The following is a 15,269-nucleotide window of genomic DNA, read 5'->3' as shown; positions in this document are numbered from 1 at the left end:
CCGGCGCACTTCACCGCACAGAACAAGCACGAAGGGTATAGCAAAATCCATTAAACAAATGTAGGACCACAATTACGCGTTAAAACCACTGAATATCACACACTATATACAAAAGAGGGGGGGGACTGACGAGGATTAAACTCCACTCGTGTAGTCAGCCCCCAGATTGTCGATGCCCTTGTATTCGCCAGAGGTTTCGTGCGGGCGACCCTCTGACTGGCTATCGATGACTGCTACAGCCGATCGCTTCATCACCGCGCCGACGGTGTCGCTTGCGGTCGGGTCGCTGCCCTTGAGGCTATGAAGCATTGGGTTCTGCTGGGACGGTCTTGCCTTCTCCTTTGACTGCTCTGTGGAAGTTCGGTTTTCGGGCCGCATTTACGTCTTTCAGGCTCGTCGACCGGTAGCCGGGCAAGCTTTTATGAAACGGTGGCGACTGAGTGAATGCTGTGTTGATCCCGCGACTTGCGGGATCCCGCAAGTCCCGGTCGTTGATCCCGCGACTTGCTGCTAAGTGCCGCGTTGCACATGCGCGATGGCGTTTCGCTCTCGAACGCTTCTGGGTCTGGAAAGTCTATGTCTTGGGTACAGCAAGTTGGTATGCCTCCTGCTAGTGCCCAAGATCCCGTCTTTCTGTTCTGTACATTATGCGGACAGGTTCCGCAGGTTCTGACAAAATGTCGCACGTCTCGACGCAGGTCTCGCCAGAAATACTCCTGCAAAACGCGATCGGTCGTCCTTCGTACACCTTGGTGGCCCGCCATGATGCTCTCATGGGCCACTCGAAGGATGGGCTCCCGCAGCTTCTTGGGAACAAGGACTTGTTTAAACGCTCTGCCCGTGGAAAGCTTGTAATGACGGTACAAGACGTCATTTGATTTGACAAAAGAATATTTCTGTCCTTTTCTGGAAACGAAATCCTTTCCTAACTCGCGAAAACAACGTCGGAGAGTTGGGTCCCCTTGTTGTTCCCTGGCCAGCGTGTCGGATACCTTTAAAGTTGAAGCCTTCGCCGAACTTGACTTGGCGACAGCAGACACCAACACGTCTGAGTGTATCTCTGTGGCATTTGTGGTGAGGTCTGCGTTCGGGGTATCGCTGTTTTTGGGCTGCCAGTCGGGATCTGGCTTGTGGGGTTCCCTCACACCAGGAATGTTTCCGAGCACGAGATCATAGATCAGTTGATCCACGCAAGCGGCGATAACCTCACCCACAAAGTACTGGGTTTGCACGCAGACTTTGGCTTCGGGGAACTTCTTGACTGTTCCGTCCAAGAACAGTACTTGGGTAGCTCTTCCCGTTAGCTGGTTGTCTGCGACCAAGTCTCGCCGGACAAGAACGGTATTGCTCCCAGTGTCTCTCAAAATGGTGACGTGCTTTCCGAATAGACTTCCTTTGACTACCGGCATTCCTTTCCCCAGGCAAGAATGCTGTTTTACAATGCCACAAGAATACTTGAAACTAGAATTATCCTCGCACTTGTCGAGGTCGATGCTCTGTTGTTGAGCTTCCCGGAGTTCAGTGAGGGCACAAGCAGCAACCTGCTTTGTTTCACTCCCTCTCTTCCTGCAGTGCTCAGTGTTATACCCGAGGCGACAACAGGTGCGCATCACTCCGGTTCTTTCAAAGAGTTACGGCATTCTTGGGCATGGTGGCCTGGGCGATTGCACAAATAGCATTTCAATGGCGCTTGCATCTGTGAGTCGGTTGCGACGTTATCTGTATCGCGGTCGTCTTTGGACACCTTCTCAAGGTTCGAGAGGTTTTGCGCCTTTAGGAAACGACCTGTAACCTCGGCCAGGTCATTCATAGTTTTACACTCTCGCTCCTTCAGCAAGATAACGAGCTTGAGATGGCAGCAGCGGATGACTTGTTCTCCGATCATTTCATCACGAAGGGCCTCGAATGTTTTTTGCACATTCGCCATCTCGATCCAGCGATCAAAATAACCCGTAAGCCTTGCCGCTAGTTGTTTCCCGGTTTCTCCATCCCCAGCCCTCGCCTTCCTGAACTTTTATTGGTAACCTTGGGCTGTGAACCGAAACCGCTGCAGCAACGCCCGTTTGACCTTGACGTAATCGAGGGACTCTTGGCGGTCATACGGCCTATGATAGTAAGAGCCTCCCCGCTCAAGCACATGCTTACAGCTAGGGCCCATTGGTCCTGAGGCCACTGCTGTCCGGTTGCCACGCGCTCAAACCTTTGCAGGTACGCGTGCAGTTCGTCGCGTTTCTCATCGAATAGAGGAAGACGTTTCTGCGGGTTAATCGCAGGCGGAGTTGCAACAACTTCCCCTCCCGCGGCGACATTTGGTTGGATGGTACCCCCACTCTCTTGGAGTCGGATCTTTAACAGTAGCAACTCCTTCTTCTTTTCTGCAGCATCTTTCGCTCTTTCAGCAGTTTCTCGGCTGGCTTCCCTCTCGGCGGCTCTAGCGGCACGTTTCTCAGCCCGTTCGCTCTCTATCCACGCCCTAAGCTCTTGTCCCGAGAGTCCCAGCTGAGTCTCCATTGCCATTAACTTCTCAGTATCCATGCTGTTGCAGCTAACGTTACAGGCACACTCGAACAAGTGTTAACCTGCCTTGCCACAGCCGGCCTGCAGTTAAACTTGAAGCAATGCCACTTTGCAGCTCGAAAACTCACTATTCTAGGCCACGTGGTGTCAAAAGACGGTGTCCTTTCTGACCCAGCAAAACGTCGCGCCGTGGTGGAATTTCCCAAGCCGACGACAATGAAACAACTTCGCAGCTTTATCGGACTTTGCTCTTACTTCCGGCGCTTTGTCCGCAATTTCGCAACCATCATTGCGCCTTTGACGAAGCTCCTTGGTGGTAACAACGAGATCGGCGATTGGTCACCCGCCTGCGAGAACGCCTTCAATACGTTGCGTCGCCTTCTTGTTTCTCCACTGGTACTGCGTCATTTTGACCCAAGGGCTCCCACGGAAATCCACACCGATGCCAGCGGTGTGGGCCTGGGCGCAGTACTCGCACAACGCAAGACAGAATTCGAGGAGTACGTCGTCGCGTACGCTAGCCGTACCCTTACAAAAGCCGAAGTCAACTACTCCGTGACCGAAAAGGAATGCTTAGCGATCGTTTGGGCTATTACGAAATTTCGCCCGTACCTCTACGGACGCCCATTCGATGTGGTGACGGACCACCACGCCCTTTGTTGGCTCTCGTCGCTAAAGGATCCGTCTGTCCGCCTCGGTCGATGGGCCGGGATCAACACAGCATTCACTCAGTCGCCACCGTTTCATAAAAGCTTGCCCGGCTACCGGTTGACGAGCCTGAAAGACGTAAATGCGGCCCGAAAACCGAACTTCCACAGAGCAGTCAAAGGAGAAGGCAAGACCGTCCCAGCAGAACCCAATGCTTCATAGCCTCAAGAGCAGCGATCCTACCGCAAGCGACACCGTCGGCGCGGTGATGAAGCGATCGGCTGTAGCAGTCATCGATAGCCAGTCAGAGGGTCGCCCGCACGAAACCTCTGGCGAATACAAGGGCATCGACAATCTGGGGGCTGACTACACGAGTGGAGTTTAATCCTCGTCAGTCCCCCCCCTCTTTTGTATATACTGTGTGCTATTCAGTGGTTTTTAACACGTAGTTGTGGTCCTACATTTGTTTAATAGATTTTGCTATACCCTTCGTGCTTGTTCTGTGTGGTGAAGTGTGCCGGTAGGACTAACTGTGCTCTTGTGAACTGTGCGCAAGAACGTTTCCACCGGTACTGCGAGTTTCTTGCAACTCCACCCTGCCTTTTTAACTCTGAGAATAGTTGTTGCTCCCCAACAACTTTCTTAGACCCGGGTTCATTGTGATGAAGCGCCCGTGGACGAAGAGGAAGAGAGGACCGAGCGCGCGGCTGACACGAGTGCGTGCAGAAAAATAGAACCAGGCCGGTGACCAGGGGACGCCTGTGACGCGCTGGGCTTGAGAGCGCGGCCCTGTGATCGTTTCTGGGAAGACCCTGAGCGCGACCGCTGCTGTTCCCGAGAGCCGTCCGCCGCTGATCCCGACAACCCGTGGGCTGGCCGTACCTGGAGCTGGTGACGCGCTGGGCGAGAGAGCACGGGTCCGGATTCACCTGGAGGTGGAACCCTCCGCTCACACCAGCTGCCAGGCCCTCGAGGCGTGTCTCATCAGAAAGGTCGACGATGCCTTCCCGACGTCCCGCGCCTGGTTACGATGGGGCCTAGAACCGGTCATCGAGCCAGCCTCGCCGTGACGTCCTCGTGGACTCCGCACGCATCGGGACATCAACATTTCGAGGGGCTGCGTAAAACCCCGTAGGACGTTTGCTTTCTTTATTGCGGATGTTTCCGTTAGCCTCTTGCCTTTTTTAACGCTGATATCGTTCGTCTCGCGTAGTTGCTTTCGTGCCCTAACTTCGGCTTCTTTCGTGTCATACATAAACCAACGTTACTTGCCCACGCACTGGCCACTGACTCGTGACTTTCACGCCAATCCTGGGCCCATTCATTACACACACACACACACACACACACACACACACACACACACACACACACACACACACACACACACACACACACACATATATATATATATATATATATATATATATATATATATATATATATATATATATATGCCTTCTTTGGTTTTGTAGCCTGCCGGCATTTTTTGTGTTTCCTAACGAGCCCCTCATTTCCGAACCCTATTATCGTGCGATAGCCTAGCGAGGCCCTCGGTTCTGGCAGCCTCGATGCCAAGGTAGCATAAGAGGGTTTCCCGCCAGTTAACCGCTTATGACAGGCTGTACACGTTCGTGTCACGCTCTGGGGGTTGAAAAGAAGGTCCCCTTCTCCCCGTGTAGTCTGAGTGGCGCTGGCTACCACCCTCAAGCGTCAGATATAGTTGTAGTAAATATAAATACCCCAGAAAGATAACGAGAACACAGTCGCCCAGATAGCCTAATCGGTAAGGCATTCGATATCTAATCGAAAGGCGTGGGTTCGGTCCCCACTCTGGGCGCGTGTTTTTTTTTCTTTCTGTCTCATGTAATTAATAATAATAAAAAAAATAATGTAACGTCAGTAACGGTAAAAAATAGTTTAACCATTCCCCTATGCCTTCTTTGGTGTTGTAGACTGCCAGCATTTCTTTCTGTGTTTCCTAACGAGCCCGTCATTTCCGAACCCTATTATCGTGCGAAAGCTTAGCGAGGGCCTCGGTTCTGGCAGCCTTGATGCCAAGGTAGCATAAGAGGGTTTCCCGCCAGTTTACCGCTTATGACAGGCTGTAGACGTTCGCGTCACGCCCTGGGGGTTGAAAAGAAGGTCCTCTTCTCCCCGTGTATTCTGAGTGGCGCTGGCTACCACCCTCAAGCGTCAGATATAGTTGTAGTAAATATAAATACCCCAGAAAGATAAGGAGAACGCAGTCGCCCAGATAGCCGAATCGGTAAGGCATTCGATATCTAATCGAAAAGCGTGGGTTCGGTCCCCACTCTGGGCGCGTGTTTTTCTTTCTTTCTTTCTCGTGTAATTATTAATAATAAAAAAAATAATGTAACGTCAGTAACGGTAAAAAATAGTTTAACCACTCCCCTATGCCTTCTTTGGTGTTGTAGGCTGCCGACATTTCTTTCTGTATATATATAAATATATATATATAAATATATATATATATATATATATATATATATATATATATATATATATATATTGTAGCAGGGCGGCCTTGCTGCTACCGGCAAGGAGCATACGCTGAAGCAGTGGTTCAATATTACAGCGGTTTATTCGCCGCGAACAACAATTGGTTCTCGACGGGTGCAGTGGGGCGCCAGTGGCGATCTTCCAAAACCGGGTGGTCCTTCCCGAAGTCTTGGTGGCGGCGCATTCACGGCCGACGTGGCTGCCTTCAGCTGCAGTTGTCGGCACTGTCGAGGGGCTCCCATGGCTCAGCCCGGAAGGCAGTAGACCGGTGCCACAGGTGGCCTCCTAAGACCCGGGGTTCCTTGCGGAAGGCCCAAACGTGGCAAGGTCCTGTCCGCGGGTTTTGCTCCGCGGGGGTGGTTGCCGGCGCAGTCGTCAGCAGCTGTCCCTGCAAGCAAGCAAGAAAAAGAGCCCCCGGGCTGGCGCGCATGCTGGTTATAAAGAATCATCCGAGCCACCGCGCATACTTCTGCGCAGGGTAATCGTGAGGCTCTTTCCTGGTGCGCGAATAGCAAGATATTCCGTTCGCGCTGCTTCCATGCTCGCACGTAAACACACGCACGTGTCCAAGCGTCGATGGCCAGCGTGGGTTCCTACAGTGACGCCCCACGTTGGGCGCCACTGTAGGTAATTCTGCCTACCAAGGGGGGTTCAGGCAACAGCCTCGTGAAAACATTACAGCACAGAACATTGCGAAAGGAACAAGGGGCTTTAATGAAGCAGTGGAAACGAAATATAAACGGCACAGAAGATATATCAACAACGCACATCACCAAAGCACTTCAATGTCGGGAGGCTTACGGCACGAAGGGACGGACGGCTGACCGCTTGCTGCCGTGCGGGCTCCTTGAAGGTGGCTGGCGTTGGCTTGTCTCTTCTGGCTGGCGGCACTTCCGGCCGGCAACTCCCCGCTGGCGACTCTCTCCGCTAACAAGCACCGCTGCGCGTAAATAGCGTGCACATAACATGCCACGCCCCCCTCCATCGCTCCGTATTTCTGCAGTGCGTTCACAGATAGCAGGAGAGGTGGCGCGCGGTAATCCGAATGCAGCGACGCGATGGCTGAGAGGGGAGAATCCCTACACTTCCCCTCCCTCGCACACACTCGCACACAAAACGTCTTTCTGGCCCACTAATTCAGTCCCGACGTCCCGCACGTCGATCTCGTGAGCGCAGTTCAGGCCTTCGTGCTGAACTGGGCGAAGGTGACGTCGTTACACTCGCAGAATTCGGCACCTTGGCTGGTGACGGGAGACGACGAAGTGGTGGCTGTCCGGGAGGCACGCCCGACGACGGCGTTGTGTAGCGCTCGGATACGTCGCGGTTGCCGGTGGCCCAGGCCCAGTAGCGCCGCACCCAGGCCTCGGACCTGCCTTGCTCGCGCTGCTCGAGAGGGTGGGGCCCTCCAGGGTGCTGTGGGGCTGCTCAGGAGTCTCAGCACATGGGTTGCGGCAGGATCTGCGAAAACCATGTTCCCTTGAGAGCGACATCGATTTCACTCTAAAAGCAAGGGTAACGTGGGCACTTTCACGCAACTCGTCGTTCGGGCGGGACTGTGTGGCCGGAAACAGACAGTCCGGAGAAATGCGATTGAGTGAGACCGGGAACGGCAATTTCATACCTCTCTGGTTCAGGCCCATCATACTTTCTGAACCGGGCTTCGTCAGCTGCGGTACTTGGAATTCGGCCGTGCGGCTGACGAGCACCTCGGCCGGCTGGCAGGCCTTATCGGCAGTCAGGTTGGCTCGCACCTGGAAATAGCTTTCAGGCTGCGTGAGAAGTCATTATTTGTGCCGTGCGCGCCCCGGACGTTATGTAATGCAGTAGCATTATTCGCAAGTGGCCAACTTTCAAGGGTCATACCAGTGGTGGACTCACCAGTATTTCGTCCGCGTTTGCCTGGGGCCGGGTGGCTTTCCGCTCCGTAGCCCATGTTGTACGAGACCGGGTGGCCTCGGACCACATAGCTCGCGTCGGCAGAGACCGGGTGGCCTCCGGCCCCGTAGTTCGCGTTGGCAGAGACCGGGTGGCCTTCATCACCAGGACCATGGGTTGAGTCATCAGTGCGCCCCGGGCAGCGCGTTAATGAGACGGCGTAATGCGGCTCGGGTTTCTGCTGACCGGAAAAGCCCGTGGGGCTGTCGCATGGGAGCGCTTGCTCCGGCCGCCGCTGAGCATCATCCGCGGTCTCATCCGCTGCAGGCCGAGAAGCGGCCTCAACTCGGAGATGGTCACAATCGGGAGCTGCAGGGCTCGTCCCGCCCTCGTCGGTGTTTGGGCAGGACGGCATCTGCGCTTTGCTGCAAAGCTGTAACTGCAAACTTCGCAATAGGATTCCGAACTCGCGGGAGTCAGCAGCCAGGGCTTCTAGCTCGGATGGGGGAAGATGAAACATGTTGCCTCCGGAAGCCCGTCAGCTGCTCGGGGATGGTCTCTTCCTCCGCAGCGATGGCCTCCATCCTCCGCAGTGCCACCCGTTCAAGCAGCTTGCAGCCGCAGGATGTGAGGGCCACAGGCCGGCACGCCGTGACTGCCACAAGGCCTGGCAGTCTGGCTTTGGTATGGGCTGCAAGATGGCCAGCAGCCACTCAGGTGGAAGTTGGCCCGTGTCCCATATGACGTTGTAGGCGGCCAGGAGTCGGCCGAACCACACCCCATCCAGATTGCGCATCATCTGGTAGGTGAGGCCGTCTGCTCCTGGCGCCGACTTACGCTTGCAGCTGCGGAGGGCACTGCGGAGCTCAGTCTCTGTGATGGGGGCGTTGTTGAAGGGGTAGTGCACCTCCCCCGTCCCAGCAACAGCAGCAGCGGGCCCTGAATCCGCCTGGTGTGGCGGCAGGAATTGTGCAGCGAAGAGGTCGGCCAACTCCGCAAAGCTGGCCTGCTTGCGGATGGCCATGGCAGCCAGGGGGTTGCGGTTTCTCTGGGGTTTCAGGATGGAGTTGAAGATGCCCCAGAGTTGGCGGCAGCGTGGGTCGGCCTCTGAGCTGACGCAAAGCTCGACCCAGCGCTGCCGGCTGAGGCGGTTAGCGTGACGGCGGCACGCCGCATCCACTCGCCGGTACGCCGTCCAGTCCGCCCGCTCCTCCGAGCGCTGAGCCTTCCTCTCCGCGCGGTTGCGCACCGCCCGCAGCTGCAGCAGCTTCAGGTCCGGCGTGGTGGCCCCCTCGGCTACTGTGCAGCTCTGTGTGGATTGCCTGGCGCAGCAAACCAGGCCCCGGAACAGCTCGGCTCCTTCCCCCAGGTCCTGCTCGGCGAGGCAGCGCAGAACCGGTCCGAGTGGGTGACGAGGTGCAGTGCGGCTTGCTTGGCTGTCCTGTCGGGTGGGGCGATGTGCAGTGGGTTGTGGTCGGAGCCCCACGTGCTGGGCTCCCTCCTCCAGGTGGCCTCAACTCAGGCTGACGCTAGGGTGAGATCAATGGCGGTGGCTGCGGAGTTGCCACGCCTGAAGGTGCTCTCACCAGTGTTCAGCGCAGACAGGTTGAGGCGCAGCATGGCGTCCCACAGATGTTCACCGCGAGCGTCCATCCGGCCATCTCCCCACGCAGTGTGGTGTGCGTTGAAGTCACCACAGAGGAGATGGCGGGCTGCGCACAGGCACACCAGCCGATCCCGGAGGCACGCGTCTTAGCGCTGACCAGGGCGCACGTACACACTGCACACTGTAATGTCTGCACCACCGCACTCAGCCTTTACGTCACTGCCACGCACTCCTGCACCACTGTCGTCACCGCACTGGTATCCAGCTCTGCGTGCTGCACATCGTTCCTCACAAACAGTGAGGCACGCGAGGTTCCTGGGGGGTGGGACGGGTCGCCACACACCACCGCCGAGCACTGGGCACTGTCACACGCCGTGGGGCTGTGATAGCCGATGTAGCCCGGCAGGCGAATCCCCCCCGAGCCGTCCCTTCCCACACACACATAGCTCTCTTGTAGAGCCACGACATGGGGCTCGTGCTGCAGCAGAAACGCACTCAACTCCGCCCGACGCGGTCGCAGAGACTTGACGTTCCACTGCAGCACTGTAGGCACCAGTGGCCTTCGAATAGTAATTTGAGTGATTGTGCGGTCGTATTATTTTTCCCCCCAGGTAATTTCGTTTCGTCAGTAAGCGTCATAAGTCTAGTTAAAAAAAGATTATATTGCATTGCAATGTCAACAGCGTAGCAATCGCCTCGTCGAAAGTCCATCGCGAGCACGGAACACCGTGACCCCCATATGCTGTGCGCGCTCCGCATTCCAAGTCCGCGGTTCCGTAAACATGACTGATCGGTGAACACAACAAGCACGGTGGCATTGAAAACACGTATTTACTCCCCGGCCGATATCGATTTTAATGTCAGTCGGTGCCATACCGGTACGTTTGCATCGCGGAACTGCGGAGACCATCGGCACCACCGCCACCCGTGCTACTGCTGCTCGCAACAGCCGGTGTCGGCATTTTCCGCTCTGGCAGCAAATTATAGGGCCTAAATCCATGCGCAGATGATGAAAACAAAACAGAACACACACACAAGCACTGCAACGGCTAACTTAACGGCAAACCACTGCGGTTCACTCGGTAATGCACGGGTACCGAGGAGACGCACGGAAAGAACGGAGCACTTAACAGCCCAGCGCGGAGGTTTCGGCGTTCGCTTCATAGACTGCACTAGCGTCCGGTGAAAAAAAGCAATTGGCGGCGCCCACCTCTAGCAAGGAAAATTGTGTATATATATATATATATATACACACACACACCCACACACACACACAATATATATATATATATATATATATATATATATATATATATATATATATAGCGAATCAGAATAAGAAATGAGGGGCTCGTAGCAATAACACAGAAATAAGGGTTGGCAGTCAAGAAAACTTCGGAAAGCAAAGGGGAGGTTGTGGTAGGGCATTGAAACAGATAAAGAATTTGGAAAGAAAGAAAGAAAGAAAGAAAGCGGAGAAAAAATGCCCGCCAGGTGGGATCCGAACGCACGACCTCCGGAATACCGGTCTGGTGCGGTGACCACTACGCTACCGGTGGGACGATTCCCCCCCCCCCCCCCCCGCTTTCTGGGGTATTTATGTCAATGTAATTTTTTCCTGTGCTTGGGGGTGGTAGCCAGCGCCACTGTGACTTCTCGGGGTGAAGGGGACCTTCTTTTTAATCCCCGCGCCCTGACTCGAGTGTCTACGACATGTCGAGAGTGGTCAACCAGCGTTGAACCCTCTTAAGCTTCCTATGGCACCAAGACTGCCAGAACAGAGGCCCTCGCTATGCATGTAGCGAATCAGAATAGGTAATGATCGTTTCGTGGAAAGAACACAGAAATAAGGGTTGGCAGTCATGAAAACCTCGGAAATCAAAGGGGAGGTTGTGGTAGGTCATTGAAACAGGTAAAGAATTTGGAAAGAAAGAAAGAAAGCGGAGAAAAAATGCCTGCCAGGTGGGATCCGAACCCACGACCTCCAGAATACCGGTCTGGTGCGATAACCACTACGCTACCGGCGGGGCGATTCCCCCCCCCCCCCCCGCTTTTCGGGGTATTTATGTCGATGTAATTTTTTCCTGTGCTTGGGGGGTGGTAGCCAGCGCCAGTCTGACTTCTCGTGGTGAAGGGGACCTTCTTTTTAATCCCCACGCCGTGACTCGAGTGTCTACGGCATGTCGAGAGTGGTCAACCAGCGTTGAACCCTCTTTAGCTCCCTATGGCACCAAGACTGCCAGAACAGAGCCCTGGCTATGCATGTAGCGAATCATAATAGGAAATGAGGGGATCATTTTCTTGTCGCAATCTGTAGGACTTTGAAAACTTTGGTAGAGCAAATTTGGATAGCTTTCGCCTGAAAGGGGTGCATAAAACGCTTCCGTGGTTATTATGCGCAGCAGTGAAACCCTGTCGTGAGCGAAATCCAGTCGTTCCGACCGCTGTGAACAGTGATTTCGTAGTCATTGCCGTGGCGAGAAGTTCGAGCACGTGAGGAGTGAATAGATGCAAAGGATTGTGGGTGTTTGTTTACAGCCCCCCACAACGTTAAATTGGTTCACTCTGTCGTCATCTCATCGTGTGGTTCGTAGTGGGTGTCTCTATAAATAATCAGCTTCGTAATAGACTCGCTTTCGTCCTCTAGCGTCATTGGCTTTCCTTCCCGCATGTGTTGCAAGTGGCCCACATCCCATTTACGTCAATCACTGCGCACACCTATCGCAGTCGCGCCAGGACATACCAGAACAGCTGCAGAAGCCTGGCCCGGAGAACGAACGACACGGGCTCAATGTATTTCGCTCGACGACCGATGGCTAGCTGTCAGGGCGGCTTGACTGGCTAGATGCCTCCGCAGTTTCATCTGTCAGGATTCTGAAGGCCCTGTCGCGCAACCGCCAGCGCTAATACGCGGGGCCGCAAGACGCGAGTCTGGCGTCAGTTTCAGCTTTCTTCCTTCGGCCTGGGCGTGGGGACTCCCTGCGACGGGGAGAAAAAAAAAAAAGAAATGAAGAAAACGTCGCTTTATTGCTTACTGCAGACAGTGACGCCCTTCGGGGACAGGACATCTTTTCCCGGAACAGCGCTCAAAGGCGCGGAGCGTGATAGAAAGAACAAGTCTGCTCCGCTGCCTTGTTTAGGACGTTCGATTGCTTTTTGGTGAATATTTCAAGTAAAAAAAAAGAAAATCGGCAGTAAGGTGATGGTTGCGGAAGACGCAGCGGGAAGAGCGTTTCCACGCGGCTTTTGTTCCCGCAAAAAAAAAGGATATTTTAAGGTTACAAGACGAAGTTTGCAGGGCTGCACAGAGCAAAGGCATTTGTCAAACGTCATTTCCACGAAGTTGGGGAGTGGAGAATACGCGCATTTATTTGTTGTACTTGAGAGCAGATTCAAATACGAGCTAAGTCTGAGTTAAAACAACGGCAAGCACCGTATGCTTCAATGAACGTTCTCAAAAAAACTTTGCACTGAAAAAAGAACAAGTATGGCGTGGCTTGCGTTTTGTTTGTGAAGCGCTTTCACCCTTGACGTATTTCTGGGATCGGCGGAGAACAACTGCTCGATTTAGAATGTTCGAAACGCGTACCTCGCGCCACGTTTGGCTGTAGAGATAATCCGTTTTCGTTGTCTTTTTAACAAAATTCGCACGCAGTTTCTATTGATGCAACGTTTGCAGAAAAGAAAACGATCTTACGGAGACCCGAAAGGACGATCATTTTCTTTTACAGCTTTTGACAAATAGCAGTGCGGCGCGAACCTGGCAGAAATTGTGTCCCTCCCATGTCCATAAAGCGTTGAGATAGGCGTTGTTTAGAAAAAAAAAACAAGAAGAAATCACTCGTTCATTTTCTTTTGTTCAGACGATACACTCATGGGCAAATGAAATGCGAACACGCAAATATGATCAGAACACAAAAATAGGACGATTTCTTTCCGTGCAAGCGAAATTATCTTGTGGCTTTATATTAATTAGAATGATTCAAAATGTTTATTTCAATACATACCCCTACAAAACCAGTATTTTGTCTCCACTAGATATGTTCTTTGAGTTTCCGTGTCCTGATTCATGTTTTCGTGTTCCTATTTCATTTTCCATGACTGTGCGTTGTCTCTTGTTTCAGGCTGCAAGCAACGCTGTAAATACGTGAAATAGTGTCCCTGTTTTCTTTAAGCTGTATAATCGACAGAAAGGTACCCTCGATGGTTCACGTTTTTTTTTTCAAAAAGAGACGTTTTGTTACATATGAATATTTCTTTTTCTTATACTATGTTTGTAAAAAGAAATCTTTCGGTTATTGTGTCTGTTGATGCCCATTGCTTTTTCTTGATTTTTCTGTTCATTCCGATGCTATGGTTTCGTTTGTGTTCATGTCCTTTTCTTTTCGGTGTTGTTTTTCTCTGTGCAAACAAAGCAGGCTGCCAGAGGGGCCTATTTTATTCCGCGCGCGAAAACCGAAATGGCTGCAAATTCAGTTCTTCATTAAACCTTATTGGCTTGGAATAAATTTTAAATATAAAAGCTGCCGGTGCTAGAGCTTAGCTAATAACAATATTGTAATTTGTACACTTCATACGGGCTGAGACGGAGAGAGAGAGAGAGGGAGAAATCCTTAATGATTCATAAAAGCAGCCTCGCTCCTATCTGGGCTTTCTACTCCATGCGGTAATAAAAGGAGCGAAAAGAGCGAAACATGCGAGCGCACATAAACGCACACAAACACTGGCAGAAGTAGGAAAGCTGACTTAACACAGGACTGGGGCCAGGTAGCACCGAAAGGTCGCACATGCATCCCCCCACGGTTTCGGTTCATCAACCCATATTGTTCGAAAAAAAAAAACAATCGGATGAAAATCTGTCAACAGCTGATTCCTATCACGCGACCTGTTGACGCGAGGCTTCATGACCTGAACTTGATGACGCAAATATTATCTATATTGAGAGCGGTTGGCGGAACTAAAGAAACTCTTTTTAATTATCTCATTTCTTTACAATGGTAGCTCGCGTGGCCCCGCGGGGAGCGCTCTTGCTCTCTGCCGCGGTGGTGCACGGGCGCGGCTTCCGCTCGCCTACTTGCGTTACACGATCGCACCTGCAGCAGATCGGTGGCGTCATCCAGCGGAAGCGCCGCGTACATCCGGCCATCCTGCATTACCGACCGTCCCGGTCGGAGCTTTTGTCTTCGTCCGATTCTGAGCTTTCCGAGTCGATGTCCTTCGCCCAAAGCTTGAGCTTGTCAACGGAGCTACGCTGGAATACGCTCTTCATGTCCTCCGGGTGTGTTGGACGTCTCTGATGCGGTCATTAGGAAGCTTCTCGGCTATGACGTACGGTCCCTTGTATTTGGCTCTAAGTTTCCGGGATCCTCCGCTCACTGCAGGTTCTCGCTCAACTAGAAAGATGTCTCCCGGTTGAATCTCAGACGGTTCAGCCAGCTTCTTGTTGTAACGTGTTTGCTGCTTTTGTTGGGCCTCACGAATGTTTTCATTGCTGCGGCCCTCTTCGCCTCCAACTTTTTGTCGAAATGTTCCGTGAGGGCGTCCTCCACGCAATCACCCGTAATGCTCCGTGATCTGAAGTTGAACAGAAGTCCAAACGGCGTAGTCTTCGTGGCCTGGTGCATGGTGTTATACCCCACTGCACCTGAGGCAGTGTCGAGTCCCAATCCCGACTGTCTTCTCTTTTGGTAATGCTTGCCACCGCCGGAGTTATCATGCGGTTGTGCCGTTCCACTTGACCGTTTGCTCGTGGGGGTGGCAGTTGCAGTCTTGACGTGCGTGATTCGAAAGCTTTCACATATTGCCCTGAAATTCACACTAGTGAATGCAGTCCCTCTATCTGTGATAACCACATTCGGTTGCCCGAAAATTCTACCAATGTCCTAAAGAAACAGCATCGCTGGTTTTGCCGAGGAGTTAGGAAAAGCTCGCAAAATGACAAACTTCGTGAAGCCATCAACAGCCACAATTATATACGCTTTCCCCGACTTGCTCCGATCAAATGAGCCGAGATGGTCGAAAATGTGGATCGTATGAAAATGGTTTGTTCACCTTCTCGATGCTTTGCAGTTTGCCTGGTTTTCTTCCGTGGGTGTCTTGT

General features: G+C 52.9%; 1 protein-coding gene and 1 non-coding gene across 2 annotated transcripts in view; both read left to right on the top strand.

The window, feature by feature from the left end:
- LOC144176050 (uncharacterized) overlaps positions 1–15,269 on the top strand; it is a 152,467-nt gene that overhangs the window by 89,158 nt on the left and 48,040 nt on the right. The gene's annotated exons all lie outside the window — the stretch shown is intronic.
- Positions 4,934–5,005, top strand: Trnar-ucu (transfer RNA arginine (anticodon UCU)). Its single transcript has one exon. It is a non-coding gene; the product is annotated as a tRNA-Arg (tRNA).

This window comes from Haemaphysalis longicornis, unplaced genomic scaffold (genome assembly GCF_048455015.1).
Source record: "Haemaphysalis longicornis isolate Haplotype H1 unplaced genomic scaffold, Haemaphysalis longicornis Haplotype H1 scaffold_1, whole genome shotgun sequence".
Classification (NCBI taxonomy): domain Eukaryota; kingdom Metazoa; phylum Arthropoda; class Arachnida; order Ixodida; family Ixodidae; genus Haemaphysalis; species Haemaphysalis longicornis.
The sequence above is the reverse complement of the archived record's forward strand: the minus strand, read 5'-3'. Positions and strand labels throughout refer to the sequence as shown.